The sequence below is a fragment of the Perognathus longimembris genome, chromosome 12, assembly GCF_023159225.1.
Source record: "Perognathus longimembris pacificus isolate PPM17 chromosome 12, ASM2315922v1, whole genome shotgun sequence".
In the NCBI taxonomy this organism is placed as follows: Eukaryota; Metazoa; Chordata; class Mammalia; order Rodentia; family Heteromyidae; genus Perognathus; species Perognathus longimembris.
The window spans coordinates 30,928,787-30,950,836 of NC_063172.1; the positions used below are offsets into that span (position 1 = coordinate 30,928,787).

The 22,050-nt window shown below is 42.7% G+C and overlaps 1 long non-coding RNA gene across 1 annotated transcript in view; it reads left to right on the plus strand.

Annotated features, from left to right (window-relative positions):
• The window catches only part of LOC125360848, a 35,237-nt gene extending 16,849 nt beyond the window's left edge, over positions 1-18,388 (plus strand). Inside the window, exons 2-3 of the long non-coding RNA XR_007212816.1 lie at positions 2,921-3,022; positions 17,262-18,388. This is a non-coding gene — a long non-coding RNA (uncharacterized LOC125360848). The remainder of the gene's footprint in view (positions 1-2,920; positions 3,023-17,261) is intronic.
• The last annotated feature ends 3,662 nt before the right edge of the window (positions 18,389-22,050 follow it).

Sequence of the window (22,050 nt, forward strand, 5' to 3'; positions counted from 1 at the left end):
TTTCTCTTACTTGGGAAAAAATATTTCCTGGAGTTTCCTGGTGGATTTTCCTTTGTCTCACAGGCTAAATGAGTCCCTATCCCCACTAAGACCAGTTGCTGGCAAGGAATTCAGTGGCCATGACTGGTCTGGGATGATAAGCTCTAGTCCCTTGTGACTATAAAAAAGCAGAAACTGGCTGCTGGGTACATGATGCTAAAGCTAAGGGCTTGTCAGGCAGAATACCTAGGAGAACTGAGGGCATTGATTACTGACTCATAGGCAGCCTTTAGTACCACATCTCTAATCTCAGGCATGTGGTGGGTCAAAAGAACAGGATTTAGGTTTGCATATGCAGAACAATTAAATGTGGAAGGAGAAACACACACACACGCACACACACACACACACACACACACACCCCATTCAGTAAAAACATGAAACAACAGTTTAATAAAAGAGCCATGTGATCAGGCAGTCTCTGGAGCAGAGGACAACTCAACAGTTCTCAGAAGATTTGGTGAGATTCTTTGTTCACTCGTGATTGGATGGAACATTTTAAGCTCTTTCTAATCAGCAGGATTTGTTTTGTATCCTCTGTATTATTTCCTCCAAAAGAGAATGCATACATATCTCAATGATTTGGGGCTAATTTTGGACCAAGCAATTGTTTTTAGATGTTTGGAACAACATTGCTGTCTCCTTAGAAAAGTATTTAGTGCTTCAGCAAGAGATGTGAACAAGCCATAATTTAAATATTAGTCCTAGTAGTATTACCCAACTACAGTTGAATTTTTATGAGTTTTTCTTTTTCCTTTCAATGGGTTCCTTGTGGGTCCGTGCAGCATTGAGATAACACTGGTGCTGTCCACTCAAAGGACCTCTGAACATTTATTTCAACAGCTACATACGAGGCACTGGAATAATTAATACAGCAACAGAAACAGGGATATTTGGCTTCTGGTTACTGGCAATCTTTCCAATCTGTCCTCAGTTTCTAGATCAATCCTGTGAGCAGGTTAAACACAAGCACATACTGGGAAAATCATTTGCATTGCTTCTATAACAAGCCGACTGAGAGGAGTCATCATTTAAAACCAGACATTTCTCAAATGATGGTACAGAAATATGAACACTCATTTCTCTAGACCTCCAGCTGGAGAACAGTCTCCATAGCCCAGTAACTTCGCTAAGATATCTAGCAGCCAGCCATTTGGAGATGCTTCTTTCTGATGCTTCTTTCTGATGTTGGATTCAGTGTATTGATCCAGCCTTTTCTTGAGTGAGGTCTCCAAGAGCTGAGAGAGCCATTCCCTACGTGGCCCAGGCTCAAGCTTTTTCCAGGGGCTTTTAGTGTGGTTCTATTTGGGTTGGCTCTAAGTGTTTTCTGTCTTATCCCACCCTGTTGCATATTTTAAATGCTTCTCAATCCTAGTTGATTTGAATCCATGGTGACCAAAATCATCCTAAAAGGAGACTAAGTTCATTGCAGATACCCATAGGTAGTACTTTTCCCCGGAATGCTCTAGTAGTTTCTAGGGCAATATGCGGAAATGTGGACCTCTTGGCTAAAGAAAAAGGTTAAAAAGGAGCACTTTAGAACATGTTCAACAAGCTAGTTTGAGGTCTGTTTTGGAAAGTCTTTCCCTTCATTACAGAAGCTGAAACGCCACTTGGAAACAAGAAAGAACAGCAGGCTTGCTTAGAGTCATTGGCTTTTAGTATCTGGAGACACCAAATGTTCCAGAATGTTGACTACTAAATGTTTAGCAAAGCTAGGTTGATGACTTATAGAATGAAGAGAAAGAAACTTACTGGGTGACAGCTAAGACTTGAGGGCAGGCATATCTGTGTTCATACTCAAACCCTGATTAATACCTGCTAGTGTTAGAGTCTTGGTTAATACTCAGCTTCTATATAATGTTTTTTTTTTATTTGTAAAAGAGAGACAAATGTTTAGAGTTTGATAGGAGTAATAAAGTACACTCAGCTGGGTACAGTGGTTTACCATTATAATATCAACTGCTCAGGAGGTAGAGATGAGGGTTTCAACTTGGGCAAAACAGCAAGACCCTATCCCAGCACTAAGCTAGACAGCAGAAGTACAGTTGTGATTCCAGCTATGGAGAGGCATAAATAGGAGGATTATAATCTGAGGCCAGACACAGACTTTCTCTGAACAATAACTTTAAAAAGGCTGGAGACTTGGCTCAAATAGTAGAGAGCAAACACAAGGCCCTGAGCTCAAACCTACTACCAGGAAGAAAAAAAAAAAAAAACCCAAACAAACCCAGACTGGAATAGAATAAAACTATTTGTGTGGGGAACTGAGAAATCCAAGACAATCTGGGTGTCAGACAGGCCTGATCTCCAAAGGTAAGTGTCCCATCAGGGAAGGATGGCTTCTCCATGTGCCAGGCCTGCATGTCTTCTCTCAGCTACCCTAATAAAGATAAGTATTCATTCCTTGCCAGAAAAAAAGGCCCAGGGTTAACTCTCTTTTGGCTCATTAGGCCATTGTGAACCCTTGAACCAAGCTAGGGCCTGGGTCACTGCTCAGCCTTGGAGACAGGAATGGGGTCAGTTCTGCCTCAAGCTCCAAGGACTAATAATAGGTAATAAATGAAAATAAATTATGGTGCATTTAATACCAGAGGAAGCAGGGATGGATGCTGAGTAGGTGAAAACAATAGATGCTCACTGAGCAGGAGCCCCTCCCAGGCCATCCTTGTTAATCAGAAAGTGTGGGGGCATGGGAGAGAACAAACAATATATAAGGATCTGGATTGGGGTCAGACGCAAAGTGCTACCAGTTTCCCCTCTGTCCTCACAGGAGGACAGTCTTTGCATTGTAGGAATTGATTGCCACTTAACTGTGACTTATAACACATTTTTTAAAACTCTGGGCACCAAACTGCTTAACTTCTGTTATTCTCTCAAGGTTTTGGTATTTTCCCCTGTATTTTCTGGTGTGCCTCTTGGCTATAAATAATCTTGATAGCAACTGCTGTATGTGGACTGTGAGACTGAGACGCCCTCTTAGGTAAGTGGCCACTACAGTCAGATGATGAGGGCTTCCCTGGGGGGAAGAGATGTGGGATCAGGGAGCACAAGCTGGTGCCTAAGAACCTGGGGGTGAGATTTTCCTGGGAGGCATAGGACTTTGGGCATGCAGTCATGCCTTGATATTCATGGAAGCTAGTTGCAGGGCCCCCAAGGATATCAACCTGAGATGCTCCAGTCCCTTAAAAAATGATACAGTATTTGCATATGACTTTCACATATCCTCTCATATACCTTAAATCACCTCTAGGTTGCTCAATAAAATGTAAATGCTATATAAACAGTTGCTGTACTATGGTATTTTGGGAATGATGACAAGAACAGAGTCTGTGCATGTTCGGGCTTGTGGATGCAACCACTGTAGGTCCACCTATGTTTCTGGTCTGTGTATGTGAAATCCTGTGGCTGGAACCAATGGATGCAGAGAGCCACCCAGACTTCAGAGGTTCTGAGTTTTCACTCCCTCTTCATTTCTTCCTCACAGCTCCGTTCTGAGGCTCGCTTATTAGGCTTTTGTAGTTCTTCCTTGTCTTCATTGCACAATAGTCACTCTTAGGGGATTTTCTATCATAGGACTGTGGGTTTGTAGGGGGAACACAGGTGGGGGCACCCCCAGCCCTGGTCAGGCTGGCAGGCAAGGAAGGATACTGCACTGCCATGACCATGCTGATGAAGTTCCTGAGGCTCAGAGACAGAGGAAGAATTCCATCAACTTTATAATGTATTTGCAAAGGTGTTCCACACACTTACTTCGAAAAGTGAACTCTTTGTGGTGGTGGTAGTGGGCTTCTCATGCTTTTTTCTGGACAGGACCATGATGAGGGAGGGGGAGAGTCAGATGGAATGAAGACAATTTTGGGTAGGTTGGGCAAAGTGTAGGGCCTGTAGGGGCTTCGGAGCTAAAGGAAGAAGAGCCAGCAGCAGGATGTGGGAGGAGCAGGAGCTAATTAGGTTGTGCAGGTGGGAATCCAGGTGATTTCATGCAGGGGTCCCTAGCGACCTCAGCAGAGCACGGAGGAACTTTACTCCTCCAGGGGACACAAGGAGTCCAGAGGGGATGCCCAGGGTGGGGGGGCAGGAGGGAGGGAGAGGCCAGGGGCACAAAGGGTTCAAAGGGGATGCCCAAAGTGGGGGCAGGGACACAAGGAGCCAGAGAGAGGGGAGGGAGAGTGTCACTCAGAGGATAAGGTTAGCATGGAAAGAAAGAGACCACCCCAAAAGGCAAGCCTTTTTCAATCAAAGGCAGGAGACAGGCCATGTGCATGTTATCTCAGGCCTTTGAATGCCTCTGTGTTTCTTCTTTGCTCAAGCTTACCTCAGCATGAGCCAGCTGTGAGAGGAGGGATAATAAGTGGAGAATGTGGGCTGGGGTGGGGGTGGATAGGATCAGGCCACAAAGAAATCTCCCTCCTCCTCCCCCTCCTCCCCCTCCTCCCCCCTCTTCCCCCTCTTCCCCCTCCCCCCCCTCCTCCCACTCCTCCTCCTCCTCCACTGGAGTTGATTGGAACCACCAAGCCGGTACAGGAAGGCTCCTTCCTTCCATGGAGGGGCCCAGCCCACAGCTCGGGTAGAGTCTGCGTTGTTTCCTGCCCAGTACCCACAAACCCACATTCACACTTATAAATAATAAAGCTCAGTCTCCAGCCCAAAAAGCAGAAATGGTTTGTTCTCTTAAGCTTTATTTCCATTTCCATGGAAGAGAAAGGGAAAAAAAATCCAAAACAAAAAACAAATCAGCTTAAATAGGGGGCATATTTTTGGAAGGGTGTGAATTGTAGGAGAGTTATCCTTGGACAATGGAGATCAATGAAAAGTAAATGAAAAAACTGGCTCCCAAGATGACATGCAAGAATCCCAACCTAGAAAAGAACTCTGAAAGCTCCATTTTCAACAGAAGAACCTGGGAGTTTCCTAATGGAAATGCTGGCAGCTCCTTGCTCTGTGGCCTAGCTCTGGACAGGGCCAAGATGCTGTTTATTTGAGGATGAGGTAGCTGGGACCACCTCTCTGCTGAGTGTGGTCTTGGCGGCACTGGGTTCTCATCTTGTTAGTGGGCCTCTCCCTTCAGAAGCCTTTGCTCTTGGCAGCATTGCTCTAGGGCTCCTGCTGCAAACCAGGCCTGGGCTTCCAGCTCCTTCTGCCTTTGAAAGAAGAGGCTGCTCCTGTCTCCCTGCATCTTTTCAGGAAGGGGTTTCTGTCAGCCTCCATGGAAGCTGCAGTTGTATAAGAGAAGACCAGGAGCCTCTGTGAGCTGCTGTGAAGACTGAAGCCACAAGACGCTTATCTTCTGAACCCAGCATCTCTAAACCTCGGAGCTGGTTCTTCTGCAGGCTGGCCACTCTCACTTCCTACTGTGATGGTGGCCAGCAGGAAAGCTATGCTTGGCCCTGGAAGAATGGAGGAGTATATGTGGGACTTGGCAGGGGGTAGGTGGGAGGGGGAGAGACCAGGAGGGGGTTGATGGGCTGGCCAGGGTGGGGTAGTGATTGAGCACTGACTTTGTAACAAGACAAACATGGATTTGAATCTTGGCCCCAGGATTTTGTGCAAGAATCTTGACCTCCCTGAAGTTCATTCAGTTCCTTGATCTTTTAACTCAGTAACAACAATAGCTAACCCCTATAATACAGGATTAGTTAGGTACCTCTTGCTCCCCATAAAATATTGTGTGATTCTGGAATCAGTCTTGGACTTGGACCTTTATATAGTCTATGGTTTATGAAACCCCAAATTTTAGAGCCCAGCATAGTGGTTCATGTCTGTAATCCCAGAACCTTGGAGGATGAGGCAGGAGGATTATGAATTCAAAGGCCAGATGGATTACATTGCCAGTTCAAGGTCAGTGAGGGGTACATAATAAGATAAAACAAAAACTCAAAACATCCCCCAAATCTTTCTGCAGAAATAGAGTTTATGCTCTGGAGGATTCCTCTGTCCTGGCTGCCAATTACACTGCAGCCTGTATACATGCCCAGCCGCTCACACTCAGGTCTCCCAGCAGATTCCACAAAAATCCACTCACCCACCAGCACTGCAGTCTGATTTACCTGGGCGCCATGGGAACCAGCAGCAGGCTGCTTGTCTCACTCCTGGTTTTTACCTCCTTTCCTTCCTGCCCTCCTGGCTGGCCAGCATTCAAAGTTCCTCCTGTTTTCAGAGCACTACAGCCCTCCCCACCCGCTCCCCCATATTACCTCCCATGCTTTGACACTGCTTGACAAAGGTTTCACCTGATCTCAATATCTGCGAAGGCAGTGGACTAGCCCGTTGCAAGTGTACCCCAGGTAGTGCCTATCCCTGGCTTCTTTCATGTGTGCCAAGTGCAATGAGGAAATAATTTTACCACAGTGACTGGTACATAGGCACCTATAGTAACTATTTGTGAAAAAAAAATAAAGTTGAGTACATTCTGAGAATCCCAGGAAGCATTCTTCCATATTGATGGAAGAAAGCAGACACTGGATCAATACATCGTTAACCTCACAGGCATCTTGGTCTCTCTGACATTGAGTGCACATGGTAGCTGCCTCATGCCTTTCAGTTGGGAAACAAAATGACTTGCCCAGATTCACCAGCTGGCAAGTGACTAAGGTCTAATCACACTTCTGTTGGAGCCTGGGTGTCTTATCTAACATCCAAATCTTCCTTCCATCATAATCCTACCCTCCCTCACCCCAACTGGCCTTCTTTGCAAATAGATGTGACAAAGGGGTGCACTTTTTCTCATTAGGCTGGCAGTAGCTAGTTCCCTCTCCTCCCCACATTGGTCTCTACCCCTTTCTCCCTCTGCTTCCTGTTCCATGGTTATAGATGATGCCGTGGCTGAACCCTGATTCTGAAGACTATTAAGTCCCATATCTGACTCAGAGTGGGTTTCCTTCAGATATTTCCATGTGAGAGAAATAAGTGTCCATATTGATAGCACTGCTAATTTGGGTCCTTGCTACTCATAGCTGGACTGTTCTAGCTGATACAGCAGATTCCTAGGCCAGCATTCCCATGTCACCATAGCCTTCCTACCTGGGTGTCAGGCCATAGCTGAGCATTCCAAGTTCTTCCTGGATGTGAAGAAATATATATAGCAGGTGGCATGGCATGACCTCCAGGATGTTTGTTATGGATAAGTGTAAGCTGGAGGAGGAGGTGACTGAATGGGGCAGAGGGAGAAGCTGGCCAATAACCCGTACACAGCACACAGTGTCCATCATGGGCCACTATACTGCCACTGTTAGTTATGGCCATGAACATGGGCTGTCAGGGAAAGGGAGAGGAGGAGAGGGAAGAGGAGGGGATATAAATCCTTGAGTGAAGCACCTGTAGAGAGCAAGCATACCCAAAGATGACAACCTGAGGCCCAAATCCTATTCAGAAGGAGGACCAGGACAGTGCACTGTTCCAGCTCAGTCTTCATCTGCAAAATTGGGACCATGACCTTGCCAACTTCACAGGGTTTCTTTTGGTTAATGTGACTATCTGTCATGTAAATTGACCTTGATTAGCTTTAAGGGCACTGTGGGGACTCTGCCTGCCAGGCGGCATGGCCATAAGTGTTCTTTCTGAGCATAGCTGACCCCAGTTCTTTCTGACTGGACTAACTTGTAAGGAATGCCAGAGTGGTGGGGTGTGGGACCTTCAGAGTTGGACATTCTGAAGACCATTCTAATGAGACTACCCTATCCTACATTCAGCTGTTTCATATTAAATTGTGATCAGATTTCAGAGCAAGACAGGCTCTGACCAAAACCAGTGGGATTAAATATCAGGGACATGCCCAAGGATGATGTTTCATTCCATTCCATGGACGGAATATATTTAGGGCTTTAATCTCTCGATTCCCATGCCATAGCATCCAAAGCCCAAGTTTTCAACCTCACGTTAGTTAGGATGCAGGTCATTTCAGAACCACATTTGAGTTAGGGTAGATGCTTAGGATGATGCCTGTTGATGAGTGAGTCAGGACTCCTGCTATCATACCTTGGGGAGCCCTGGCCCATGTCACTGTCAGCCTGATACTGCCACTTGCTTTGGCTGGTGGAAAATCAGCAAATGCAGCACAAAGGCTTGGTGCATGTGCACTGGAATTTGCAAAATCATAGGCTCCTTTCTTGGATGAAGAAAGACCAGGCAAATGAGAAACACTCCTGCTTAATGAAGGAGCCCAGGTGAAGTGCAGAGCCCGCCCCCCCCCCCCCGTTGTTTACAGAGTCATAAGATATAATTATTGCATTTCTTTAAAAAAGTTGCAGAATAGGATTTGAACTCAGGACATCATGCTTGCTAGGCAGGGACTTTACCACTTTTAAACCATGCCCTGGCCCTTTTGATTTATTTTGTTTTATTGTCAAGGTGATATACAGAGTGGTTACAGTTACATATGTAAGGCAGTGAGCACATTTCTTGTCAAATTTGTTACCTCCTCCCTCATTTTTCTGCCAACTTCCCTCCTCCTCAGACCCCCCCCCCCCAGTTGTACAATTGATTTACAGCATAGTGTCTTATAAATATTGCTATTGCATTGGTTTGCCTTTTACCCTTTGTCTCACCATTTTGATATTCTCCTCCTCTTCCCTAGTTCAGATAAATGCATATACAATATCCAAAATCAAATACAGTGACAACACGGCTAAAACTGTATGGAAGAAAAAATAAAAATGCATAATTTCACCTGGTATGTTGAAAATAACAGCAACAATGATAAACCACTTATTTCCATAACTCGGAGTTCATTTCACTTAGTGTCATATTTTATGTGATCATATGTACATAGCTATTGAGCTATTGTGATCATCTGCAACAACTATCCTAGACATATACTAGTTATTACCAATGAGGGAAACCATACAGTCTATGTTTCTTCGGGTTTGGTTACTTCACTTAGTATGATCCTTTTCCAATTCTTTCCAATTCATTATGAATGGGGCAATATCAGCCTTTCTGATAGAAGCATAGATTTCCGTTGTGTATACTTGATTCATTCATCTACTGAGGGGCATCTGGGTTGGTTCCATATTTTAGCTATGGTAAATTGTGCTTCCATGAACATGGTTGTGCTGATAGCTTCTTTGAAAAAAATTAAAATTGCCAGACGCTTAGCAAATCTTACCAAAAAAGAGGAGAATGCACCCAAATACACAAAATCAGAGATGAGAATGGAAACATCACAACAGAAACAACCAAGATTTAGGATATTGTAAGGGAATATTTTTCAAACCTTTATGCTAACGAATTTGAGAATCTGGAGGAAATGGACACATTTCTAGTAAATATTGATATACCCCCAACTAAACCAAGAAAATTTGAACCAAGTAAATAGACCCATATCAAGCAATGAAAAAGAAACAGTAATGAGATCTCCCATCCAAGAAAAGCCCAGGTCCATATGGATTCACAGCTGAATTCTATAAGGCTGTCAAGACAGAACTCCTCAAACTTTTCAATGCAATTGAAAGTGAAAGTTCAGTACCAAGCTCATTCTATGAAGCCAGCATAACACTTACCCGAAAACCAGACAGGGACTCATTAAAGAGAACTGTAGACCCATTTCTTTGATGACATTGATCTAAAAGTTCTCAACAAAATTCTGGCCAATCAACTTCAACAACTCACCAAAAAAAGTACATACTATGATCAAACAGGATTCATTCCGGGGATGTAAAGCTGGTTTAATATATGCACGTCAATTAATGTAATTCACCACATCAATAGAAGCAAGGACAAGAATCACATGATCATTTCCATAGATGCCCCCAAAATATTTGACAAAATCTAAAACCCATTTGTGATGAAAGCTCTGGAGAAGCCAGGAACATTCCTGAATATAATAAAGGCTGTGTATGACATATCTATAGGGAGCACTATACTTAATGGTGAAAAGTTAAAGCCATTTCCTTGATTTAGTTATTTTTGCAGGTGGAATCTTATTCTCCTTTTCTGAGGCAGGCCTTGGATGATGATCCTCCTCTTAATGCCCCCTTACAGTTGGGATTACAGATACCAACAATCACACCCAGTTGGTTTGTTGAGATGGACTTTTTTTTTTTTTTTTTTTTTTGCCAGTCCTGGGCTTTGGACTCAGGGCCTGAGCACTGTCCCTGGCTTCTTTTTAGCACTCTGCCACTTGAGCCACAGCACCACTTCTGGCCATTTTCTGTATATGTGGTGCTGGGGAATCGAACCCAAGGCTTCAAGTATACAAGGCAAGCGTTCTTGCCACTAGGCCATATCCCCAGCCCCTGAGATGGACTCTTGCTGGCTTTTTGCCTGGGTTGCCAAGAAAGTATGAGCCACCACACTAGGATTAGGTTAGTTATCTAACATATATATATATATTATCAAACTGAATTACAGAGAGGTTACAGTTTCATACATTAGGCATTGGATACATTTCTCGTACTGTTTGTTACCTCGTCCCTCATTCCCCCTCCCCCTCCTTCATTCCCTTCCCCCTCCCTCCCATGTGTTGTTCAGTTGTTCAGTTCATTTTCAAACAGTTTGTAAGTATTGCTTTTGTAGTTTTGTCTTTTTTTACCCCGTGTCTCTCGATTTGAGTGAAATTCAATTAATTCAGTTTGAAAGTATACAATTCAGGAGCACATAATACATTCAGAATGTAGGATGGCCACTGCCTCTTTCTAGTTCCAAGATGTTTTCATTACCCCCCAAACTAGTCTGTACTTCTTAATAGTCACTCCTAGTTCCTTTCTTCCTCTAGCCGTTGGCAATCACCAATCTGCTTTCTGTTTCTATGGATACAGACTTCTGCTGACTTTTTAGCATAAAATTCCCAGAGTACATCCACATCCTAACCTGTCAATATCTCATTCCTCTTTGCATTTGAGCAAATTCCTGTACCTCAGTTTTCCCAGTACTATTCACAAGTAGCCAAAAAGGTGAAAACTACCCATATGTCTACCAATGGATAAATGGGTGAGCCAAATGTGTCATGGCTATTCAATAGGACATTGGTAAGCCATAGATTGCTGTTATTTTGTGCCAGTAGCCTTGGCATGCTTTGCTACTGTAGTCATAGGCAACAGATGGTCTACAAGGTGGTTGGGATGATAACTAGAGCTATGAATTCTTATATAGATTCTATATGCCAGGTATGGGAAGCACTTGGCATGAATTATGCTTTAATCTTTGTATGAACCTTGTGGTTTGGGTGCTAATATGGACCTCATTTAATAAATAGGGATACAGAGGTTAAAAGCTTGGCCTAGTTGGACTCAGTCTGATTTCAGGGCTCATGCTGTAGACACTCACCATATGCAGTGAAGCCCTAAAAGAAAGGCTCACTTTGGGAGACTTGGGACATGGAAGTGTGGATTTCCTAGGACACACACCACTCTGTTTTCTGTGTAGTTCATAATGACTATTACTGTTGCAAATGACTGACAGAAATTAAAACCAATAGTGGTTAAATTCCATATAGTGGTAAAATTCTGATCTGTGAAGTCTTAGAAACATTGAATTTTGTAGAAACATTGTCAATAAAGTAGTCAAGGGCAAAGTTATACAATCACAATATTTGATATTAATGGAATAGCCTGATTGATAGGTCAGAGCTTTATGTAAAACTTCCACGGAAGAGACTTAATCCCAATGAAAATAACTTCTGTGAAATACAATATGATGAAAATGGGAAGAATTGGAAAAGATTTAGCTGAGTTATTCAAGAGAATTGTTAAAGGGATTAAATGGATTTAATGGACTTTTCTCCAGAAAATCCTTCAGTACAAAACTATATCCATGATGATGTAATTGTGGTTTAACTGGTATTATTCTTAGGAGTGAAAATATCCTTAGGACAGAACATCTTTCTGAGGCAAAACATCTTTTGTTGTTCATAAAGATTCTTTGAAGAGGGCAAAATGCTATCTAAACATGAGGGTAAGCCTCTCCACAAGGCCAAGGCAGATCTCCACGATCCTGGGTTCTTTGGAGAATAAATGCATTGGGATATGGCATCAGAGTCCATGTCCCAAGACTGACTTAGGATACACATGCAGGCTGCCTAGGGAGCCAGGTTTGGGTGCTCCTCTTGAGATGAGTGTTTGCTAGGAGGAAGAAAAAGGTACATAGAGAGTCTGATGTTTAGGAAGTGTCATGTAGGAAGTCATGTAGGAAGTGTCATGGAGCCTTAAGAGAAGGAAGAACCTTTTGAATGTGCAGTCATCTTAGGGAACCCAGTGTGACAGAAATATGAACCAGTAGGAAGTATACTCCTAGGAGCCACGTACAGGAGCAGCAGTCCTTGAGGCCCACTGGAAAGAGGGACTGGCTGGGCTGATGGTAGGAATAGGGGCCAAAGTACCAGGTTGTTTATTCATTAGGTATCTGAGGCCTATGAGCTTTTAGGCATTGTAAAAAAATTAATACATAAAAATTCAATTCTTAATTCTTAATACATAAAAATTCAAATCCAAAAATCAATGCATAATTAATTATATGTTAATATATGTTTGGGTCAAAAATAACAATTTCTAACATTAAAACTTTGTGGGGCTAGGGATATGGCCTAGTGGCAAGAGTGCTTGCCTCGTATACATGAGGCCCTGGGTTCAATTCCCCAGCACCACATATACAGAAAAGGGCCAGAAGTGGCGCTGTGGCTCAAGTGGCAGAGTGCTAACTTTGAGCGGGAAGAAGCCAGGGACAGTGCTCAGGCCCTGAGTCCAAGCCCCAGGACTGGCCAAAAAACAAACAAACAAACAAAAACTTTGTGAAAATTAAACATCCTTTCACAATTTGTACCCAAACCATATAGAACCAAATATAACTGGATAAATGCATATATGCTTGTATCTACAATCAGCTATGTGTCAAGCTACTTATGTATCTGTGAATGAAGATTGTGGATATGTTTAAGTATTATTGGCTTGATGTAGGAATGGACTAGGGCCTATAAATATCATGTGACAGAAAGTGAAGGTGGGCCATATGACTGAGAAGGTAAAGGCTCTTGACCTCTTTAACTGCTAAACAATTCAGTAGTCTCTGGAGCCAGTGGTATTGTTAATTAGACCCAGATTTTTTTCTTGAGGCTAATGTGGAATAGGACATAAGATCTCTATAAGGTATTAGACTTGAGTAGAAAATAAACCAAGGGATATGAAGATCTAGACATCCTTTGGAATCACAGAAATATGGTCAGCAGGATGGGCTCGGGAAGACTGTCCATCCTGTTTCCCATTCAAGAGGATCCTAGTCAAGTTGTAAGGCTTGTTGGGTCACGACAGGAAAGAGCTACTTCTGGAAAGAAGACCTATGCATGGATCCTGTTGTGACCTCTGTACCCTGTGTGAGGCTAGAGCCTTGGGAACAACACAGCCAGGGAGGCTGAGCAGGTCTGAATAGCTGTCTGTGGAGTACACTAATTTGTTAGCAATCCCTGAGACCTCATCTGTCACTGGCATTACTTATGTCCTAGAAGATTTCTTTATAGGAGTGTACTCTGACTTAGCAAACACCTCCATACACTGCATGCCTTTGCTTTTCAAGGGCAAGAGTAAAAAGGGCTACTGCAGTTGTCATGTTCTGTTCACTGCTACTCTTTGTCTTGTTTTATGCTAGCAGCTTGGGGAAGACAGTGAACTAATACAAATTCTCTTAGAAGAGAATCAAAAGCTGGTTGCCAGCCACAGTGCCTCTTCCTCTGAAATGGGCCCTTTTCCCATGATGCCTTAATAGCCAAATGGATAGAGTTGGTGAGATGGTACACTCTTATATCTCAGCTAGGTAGGCAGAGAGATAGGAGGATGGATCATGGTCTAAGACTGACCTGCTCAAAACCATGAGACCCTATCTGAAAAATAACCAAAGCAAAAAGGGCTGAGGGCATGGTTCAAGTGGTAGAGGACATGCTTCGTAAGTGTAAGGCCCTGAGTTCACTCTCCATTACCACCATAACCCCTCCCCCCTCCACACACAAAGAAACTAAATGGATAATGGCAACAGTTCATGTTCCTAGTAGAAGTGGATCATTCCCAAACATCACTCTTGCCATATTTAAGGAGATTAGATACAGTAAATGCACCCACTGCCCTCTGTGGGTAATCTTAGCTGTCACTTATCAGGCACTGGTGAAAGTACAAGGAGTACAAGGTCATCATCTTCTTGCTCTGAACAGCTGTTTCTGTCCATTCTGTCTTCACCCATCTCTCTGCCTCTGCTTCTGCTGAATTTAGAAGCCAGATTTGCTTAGAGAGTTTGGATAGTCTTTACCTACCCCCTCATTTTTGTCCTTTAGGGAAACAAGGCCCAGAGGGATGAGCAAAATCACCACTAATTATTAAGCTTAGCATTGCAGTTAAGTTTGGTTTTACAGAGAGCAGAGCTGAAATCTAGACTGTTTGGAAATGTGATGAACAGCAAGTCAGACTAGAACCACCAAACACACAAGCCTTGCTTTGTGTCTTTATGAAAACTTTTGTTAATGACCATATTTTGAGTTAGAGATGTAGCTCAACTGATAGATGCTTGCTTAGCATGCCTGAAGCCCTGGGTTCGACCCCTAGTACTGGGTGGGCTCATAAAGATAAAAACAGACACAGAGAAAAAAAAACCTGTGTTTTCGGAACACAATAGTTAGAAAATGTAAGGAAATTAAAAGAACCCACTTGTGAGGTGAGTTAGCATGTTTTCGCCTTGCCTTTGTGATAAACCCAGATTTTCGCCAAGATTGAGAATCTATGAAAGTATGGATGAAGTAACCTGCCTGTGTCTTTCCTTTCTCCTACTAACATGATGTTGGTATTCCTTAGCATCCCTTGGCAGGACAGTCGTGAGGGGACACCTCTCCTGGCTATAAAAGAAGAATTAGTTCCACCACCTCTCGCTGCTATGGGTAACCTCCATTCTGCCTGTGGCCTTTTGCTGATGGCACGAGCTGGGAGACTCCTGCCCTGACACACCAAGTGTAGATTAGACACGTGGAGAGACCCTGGGAAATAGTTCACATGATACTGAATTAGTCACAATTGCAATTCCTTTGTGAAACTTCTTAAAAATAATTTTAAAAAAATCAAAGATTTAAAACATTTTTATTGTCAAGGCGATGCACAGGGGGTTACAGTTAAATAATAAGGTAGTGAGTACATTTCTTGTCATATTTGTTACACCCTCCCTCATTTTTCTTTCCCTTCTCTAGTTCAGATAAACATATATACAATACCCAGTGTACCAAAATCATATACAGTGACCATAGTACATTAAAAATAATGACAACAATAAAATCCTCCTGTTTCCATCTCTTGAAGTTCATTTTGCTTAGCCTCATCTTATATAATCATATGTACATAGCTGTTGAGCTTTTGTGATCCTCTGCTAGGACTATCCTAGACATAAAAATCAAAGATTTTCTTAAAAAGAAAGAAAAATCCTACAGGGCCAGTATGAGCATCCAGTTCTATATAACTTGTGTTCTGAGCTCCTACTTTGTGTCTAGAGATGGAGAGCCCTGGGACTAGACCCTGCTCTCAAGTTCTAGCTAGGGGCTACAGGCTCCTAAGCAAAAGGTCCCTGATTAGAAATGACAGGGTAATTCAGCAATGGGGTGAGTGACTGCTTGGCTATTGAGGATGGAACCACTTTCCAATAAGGTTGTATCAAGGTGGTTTCAACAGAACCAATCAAATATATCCTAAGGAGGCAAGAGGGACGTGGAAAAGGTAAAGAAGTGACTCAAGGCTGGGATTTTGTGATGTTCAAGCCATGAGCCTTCATGGAAGAGTTCTGATTAAGCTTTCATTCTGCAAAGAAATGCTTTCCCACAGGGCACGTTGGTTCACATCTATAATCCCAGCTGTTTGGGAGGTAGAGAGGAGGATCAAGTGGCCCCAGCAATATGGGGAAAAGAATGAAATTCATAACTAAAGCAAAAAAAAAGCCACAATGGGGCATGACTCAAATGGTATAGCACCTGCTTAGTAAGGATAAGATCCTGAGTTCCAACTCCAGTACTGAGAAACAACTTCCTCCTTTCCAAGACAAAAAAGCAACCCTCCCAAAAGACCCCTTCCCACCTTCGTTCCTGAACATGAAACTGTAAGTTCTGAAGGTGAGCTCAGGTCCTCTGTCGCATTCCTTGCCTCTCATGTTGCAGTAACATTGACAGTTACACCGGGCCATGGCAACAATCTAATTTTTTAGAAAAGCCAACCTGGAAAGCTCACTATGCTTAGAAGGAACATTGACAGATAAGCAGCCTTCATGGTGCCATTGCCAAAAATCTATCTCTAACGAGGCATAGCTAACAAAATGTGTATGGTGATTATTTATTCTGCCAGAGAGTCCCAAGGTGATAGAATCAGTTGCATGTGAAATTTGCTTTGACAAGCCATCCCTGATATGTAAACCCTTTGCCTTGTTCTGGACTGGAGAAGCTCTGCTATTGACGGAGGTTTCTGATCAGCTCTTCTTGAAGAGACAGGAGATAGATAGGAGTCCTTGTCAGGCCTTTAGTCAGGCCCTACTTCCCATGGCTACAGGCTCATGAAGCACAGTGAGGAGCTTAGGACTGCAAGAGGAAGGAAGGAGCTAGGTGCTATATGCATGGCACTTTATGAGAAGAGGCACAAGAATCCCAGGTGCTGGTGCTAGGGCCTTCAGGATCTCAAGAGAACCTAGTCATCTTTCAGCTTTGTCTTTCAGCATGTGCCCCAGGACACCAAGCTTCAAATGGTATGATATTGCATATGCTGGGTATGTCCCAGACTTCAGCCTGGCTCATCCCACATTATCTGGAAAGGAATGCGATGGGATTTTGTGGCTTCATTCTTGTAGCATAGTGATTCACCATTATTTTCCCAGGACAGAAGGCCTGGGAACAGTAGGTGTTTGATTTTGACCCAATATTATAATTTTTTTCTTAAAAAAGTGCATAAATATCATAAGGTGCTTGTTAAGATCAGGTCCAACCAGATGTGTGTGTGTATGTGTGTGTGTGAGAGAGAGAGAGAGACAGAGACAGAGAGAGACAGAGACAGAGAGACAGAGACAGAGAGAAAGACAGAGAGAGATACACAGAGATACACACAGAGAGAGAAAGGAGGTGGGAGGGAGGGGGGAGAGAGGAGAGAGAGGGCGCACGTGAGAGAGTGAGAGAGCAAGAAACAGACACACACAGACACACACAGACACACACACACACACACACACACACACAGAACCAGAAATAATGATGGGTTTAATAACATGGAGGTTTATTTTCTCTCACATAGGTTAAATCTTCATACCTGAACATGTTTGGAATTAATGTGTATACCTCTGGCTTCCATGGCCCCAAATTGTTTATGGAGCAGCAGCCATTGTATCTGTGTTCTAAGCAGAAGAAGAATGGAGCAGGGAGGAGCTGGAAGAAAAGAGGAACACCTCCTAGTGGAATCCATTTTATTTAAGGGTCCCCATCAGATGAATTAATTTTTTGACAAACCTCAGTTGCAAAGGAAGTGGTGTGTATTGTTTTAGTTGGGCTCATGGCTCCTCAGAATATATTGGTCAGGTAGTAGGCAGGCTGTGTCATATCATCTTTTAGGAATGAGGCTTAGGTAGAAAGAATATTGCTTTAGAACCTGGTTATAATTGCATTTAGATCCTAGTTGGATTGCTTTTTAGCTGTGTGACAATGGGAAATGTATTTTCATTTTCTGGATCAGCTTTTGTAGTTGTAAAATGGAGATGATAATCCTTTCTCATGGGCTGTTACAGATTTGATGCACAAGACAGCTCACGCAGCATGCTCAGCACAGAGCTTAGCATTTGAACGGTTAGTGCTGTCTTTCATGCCTGATAGAATGTGCTATTTACCCACATGGAGGTTTTGATCACCAGCTCTCAGCTACAGCTTCAAATGCAAATTCTCAGATATAAAACATCGAAGGACAAATCCATATTTTCAATAATTCTAGCAACAATAAGAGCCGGCAAGAAGATGAGATGGTTAGCTTTTTGAGCTTGGCTTACCTCACTCAACATGATGTCCTCCAGTTTTGGCTATTTTCCTGCCAAAGACATAATTTCATTTTTCTTTATGGGTGTATAATATTCTGTGGTGTTTATGTAGCATATTTTCTCTATCTACTCATCAGTTATTGGGCAGTGTGAGAGCTAAAAGACATGCATATATGTGTATTATATATAATACTATGGTATATTATACATATTAACAGCTACACACATGTGCACATACATATGCACACATACACAAAGAACATGTTTTTAATTATGGGACTATTTGGGGATCAAAAAGAAAGGGGAGAGGGAAAGAATGGTGGAATAATGGAGGGTGGATAGTACTGAAATAAGGAAGTGCACTGCAAAGATATGAACAATAGGGGCTGGAGTGGACAGGGAAAGAGAGAGCAATAGAAGTGGGTATTCTGATTAAAATATACGCACCTGCAAAAAATACTATTGTGGAATAATAATCTGGCAAGAGTTCTATTTAACCAACCAGACTGGCTTTTTTGTAGTGAAGGAGCAGTTTTCAACAGACTTTGTGATATTGACAAGAGAACTTGATACAGTATTTGTATCTTTTAATCAGTGTAGCCTTTGCAGTTGTGTGCTTCCACTGCTCACAAGCTGGATCCATGCAATTTGGGTGTCATCTTGACATTGAATCTCAAATCTTCTAGAGTGGAACAGCATTTCTAAGTTTTGCCTATTATATTTTGTGTTATGTCAAGTATTACAGCAGGGCCCAAATAGGATAGCCACAGTTTGGTTTGTGGGCATAAGTTTCTAACCAAACTCCAGACTTGCGGAGTGGTTTGGAGGAAGCCAATATGTGGTGTTTTAACCTAGTGAAGGTGAGAGAGGAGAGATGAACACATCTTAAAGCAGGTAAAGTGTAGAAGCATCTTTTGTATCCCAGGTGTGGCTTCTTCAATGGACCAAGCTCCAATGCAGTATTGATTTGACAGAGCCTCTACTTCAGTGATGTCTATCTCAAAATGGCTCCAAATGATTTCTGTACTGCAAAACAAAGCCAAACTCTGGAAACTACAAAAAAAAAAATACTATTGTGAAAGTCCTTGGGGCAATTACTATTTACACCAAAGAAAATGAATGACATGAAAGCAAAATAAGACCCACTTGTGGGTGTGTGGAGGGGGTGTTAAACAGAGGGAAGGCTTATTGGGGGAATGAAGAAGAGCAAAAGGCTTCATCAAGGGTTTCCTGAAATTCCATTTCTTTTTAAAGTTTGAGGCAGGGCAATGGAGCCATCAGAGGGGAGTGCAGGAGTGGTCAGTAGAGACAGAGCCCAGGGCAATCAGCCCCACATTAGTCTTTGCCATCTGCCTCTCTCAGGGTCCTCTGCACCTGGTCAGTCAGGCCAGCATCCATCCTGACCAAATAAATCACACTGGTTGCTCTCTGTGTTGTTTCCAAGCGCTGTTGGCTTTGACTCTAAATGAAGAGCAGTGCGCTGGGCCTTTCCCCTTCCAAATGGCTTGGAAGCACACTTTCCCTATTTTGGGATTGAGGGGCCTGTCACCACCACTTCCAGACTGGAAAATAATACACAGAGCAATAATAATTCTGCAATTATCAAAGGTCCTCATTATCTGACAGTTCTTGACATTGGCAAAAATAAAATTGCCTCTTGAAAGTGAATCTATCTAAAGCATCGACCAACAAAGATCATAATAAATAGTAAAAAGTCATACAAACAACTGACTTGTTTCATTTTTTTGTCTAGAATATCAAACTAAGACTATAAAAATAAGTTTATATTATGTTGAACAAAACAGATAATTTTAGCTACCTAATCAACTCTTAAAGAATAAACTGTTGTTGTTGTTGGGCTTGAATTCAGGGCTTGGGCTTTGTCCCTGAGCTCTTTTGCTCAAGACTAGTGCTCTCCCACTTTGAGCCACAGCACCACTTCCAGTTTTGTAAGAGTCTTATGGGAACTTTTCTGCCTGGGATAGCTTTGAACTGTGATCTTCAGATCTCAGCCTCCTGAGTGGCTAGGATTACAGGCATGAGCCCCCAGTGCCTGGCAAAGTAAACTTGTTTATGTGCGAAAATTTCCAGCAAATTATAAGAGTGCCTGATACTAAATTCTTCACATTTAACTTATATAGCACAATTAAAAATGAGTAATTTTTGACAAAGTCCTTGAGCTTACAGAATTTACTCCTGAAGGTTCCTTTAAAATTTTGATATTCTCCCTTTGGGAGGATGAGGCAGGAAGATTGAGAATTGGAGACCAGCCTGGGCTACAGCGTGATACTGCCTCAAAAATAAATCCCCAGAACTTTGCTATTCAAATCATTTTCTTTGAAGCATCACCCACTTTAGTCTTTTTCTCTTTCTTTGGGAGATGAACTACTGTTTTGGTAGTACTAGGGTTTTGAACTCAAGGCTTTTTACTGCCACTTGAGCCATGCCTCCAGCCCCTTTTTGTTTTAGTTGTCTTTCAGGAAAAGTTTTCTTTGAAGTCCTCTTACCTATGCCTTCCAAGTAGCTGGGATTATAGACATGGGCTACCAGTCCTGGCCTAGGAATTGGCTGCTTCAGTCCCCACTCCTTAGTGAGTGACTAGATATCTAAATCGCATAGCCTTTAGACTTACTTCCATTGAACTACTGAAATCCTCTATTTCTTATCAGACTAATTTGCAATTTTATTTAGCCTTCACAAACATGGGTAGATATGAGTGCCGGATTATTTGTAAGGAGGTTTTTGATTAAGTTCTGTAATTTAAGAGACTTTTTTTTGTAAATATTTTTATATTATTATAAAGGTCAGGTTACATTTCTTTTTGGACAGTGTCACCCCTTCCCTGGCTCTCTCCCAGTTTTCCCCTCCTGTCCCCACTCACAAGTTGTATAATTAATTTTCAACACAATGTCCAGTGTGTACCATTCTGCATTTGTTTGCCTTTTGTCCATCCATTTCTGTGTAAGAGACTTTAAACATTTTTTTTCTCCTGTCACTGCACAGTTCAGGCACTTACAGAAAATAAGTGCTCTTAGTGTTCCTGTGCAGTGTCTGGATGTTTCTGGAACTCCTGGACATGTCACTTTCCTTGGGGACCTCTGAGAGCCAGCAAAGCCAAGTGACTGCTTGAGGCCTCACAGCTGCTTGCGAGGCAGAGCCGCATCACACTCAGGTGTGCTGGGTGTCATTCTTCCTTCTTTCTCTGGTGGTCTCTGAGCTGGTTCACCTAAGAGGGATCCTGAAGTAAAATTATGACAGGCCATGAATCCTTTCAGAGAAAAATTGTCATTGCTAAAAGAGGCATGAAAGTCCTCAATGTATAACATCTGAGTATCTTAGAATTCCTGACTCAGTGTTGAGGTTTACTGTTGTATATAAAACTACATACTATGGCAGTTACTTTCTGGAAGTCTCCATCTGGCTTTCCTTCAGGCAGAGCAGCTGCAAAGCCTGCATGGGGACTTGCAGTATACAGACCTCTCTCTTTCTCCTCTTCCTTCTTTTTTATAAAAAATTATTTATTGTCAAAGTGATATACAGTTTCATACATAAGGCAGTGAGTACATTTCTTATCCAACTTGTTACCTCCTTCCTCATTTTTCTCCCCTCTGAACCCCTCCACATTTGCCTCCCACCTTTTTCCTCCTTAGCCAGAAGTACCAAGGCAGAAGCTAACACTTGCCATCCCTCAGGTTTTGCAACATATCCAGGTGAAACTGGACCATTAATGGAGCTCATTTCTTGGCTTCCTCATCCTCCAAGTAGCTCCTCAGCTTGAAGCAGCATCCACCAAGGGCAGGAAACACTCTCTGGTCCACAAGTACTACTTGGCTCACCTTGGCAACATCACTTCATTAGGGTCAACAGCCCTCTTAATTATGCACTTTAAGCAACAAGGTACTGCTTCATTCATCAGAATTTTATCTCCTAGTTAGACCAAGAAGGGTCCCTTTGGTATACTCCCCGCAAACCATCAACAACAACGAAAAAGCCTGCCAATTCAATAGTCCTGCCTCCCCATCCATTCATTAGGGCTTTATTAGTCTGGTTTATTGGCCT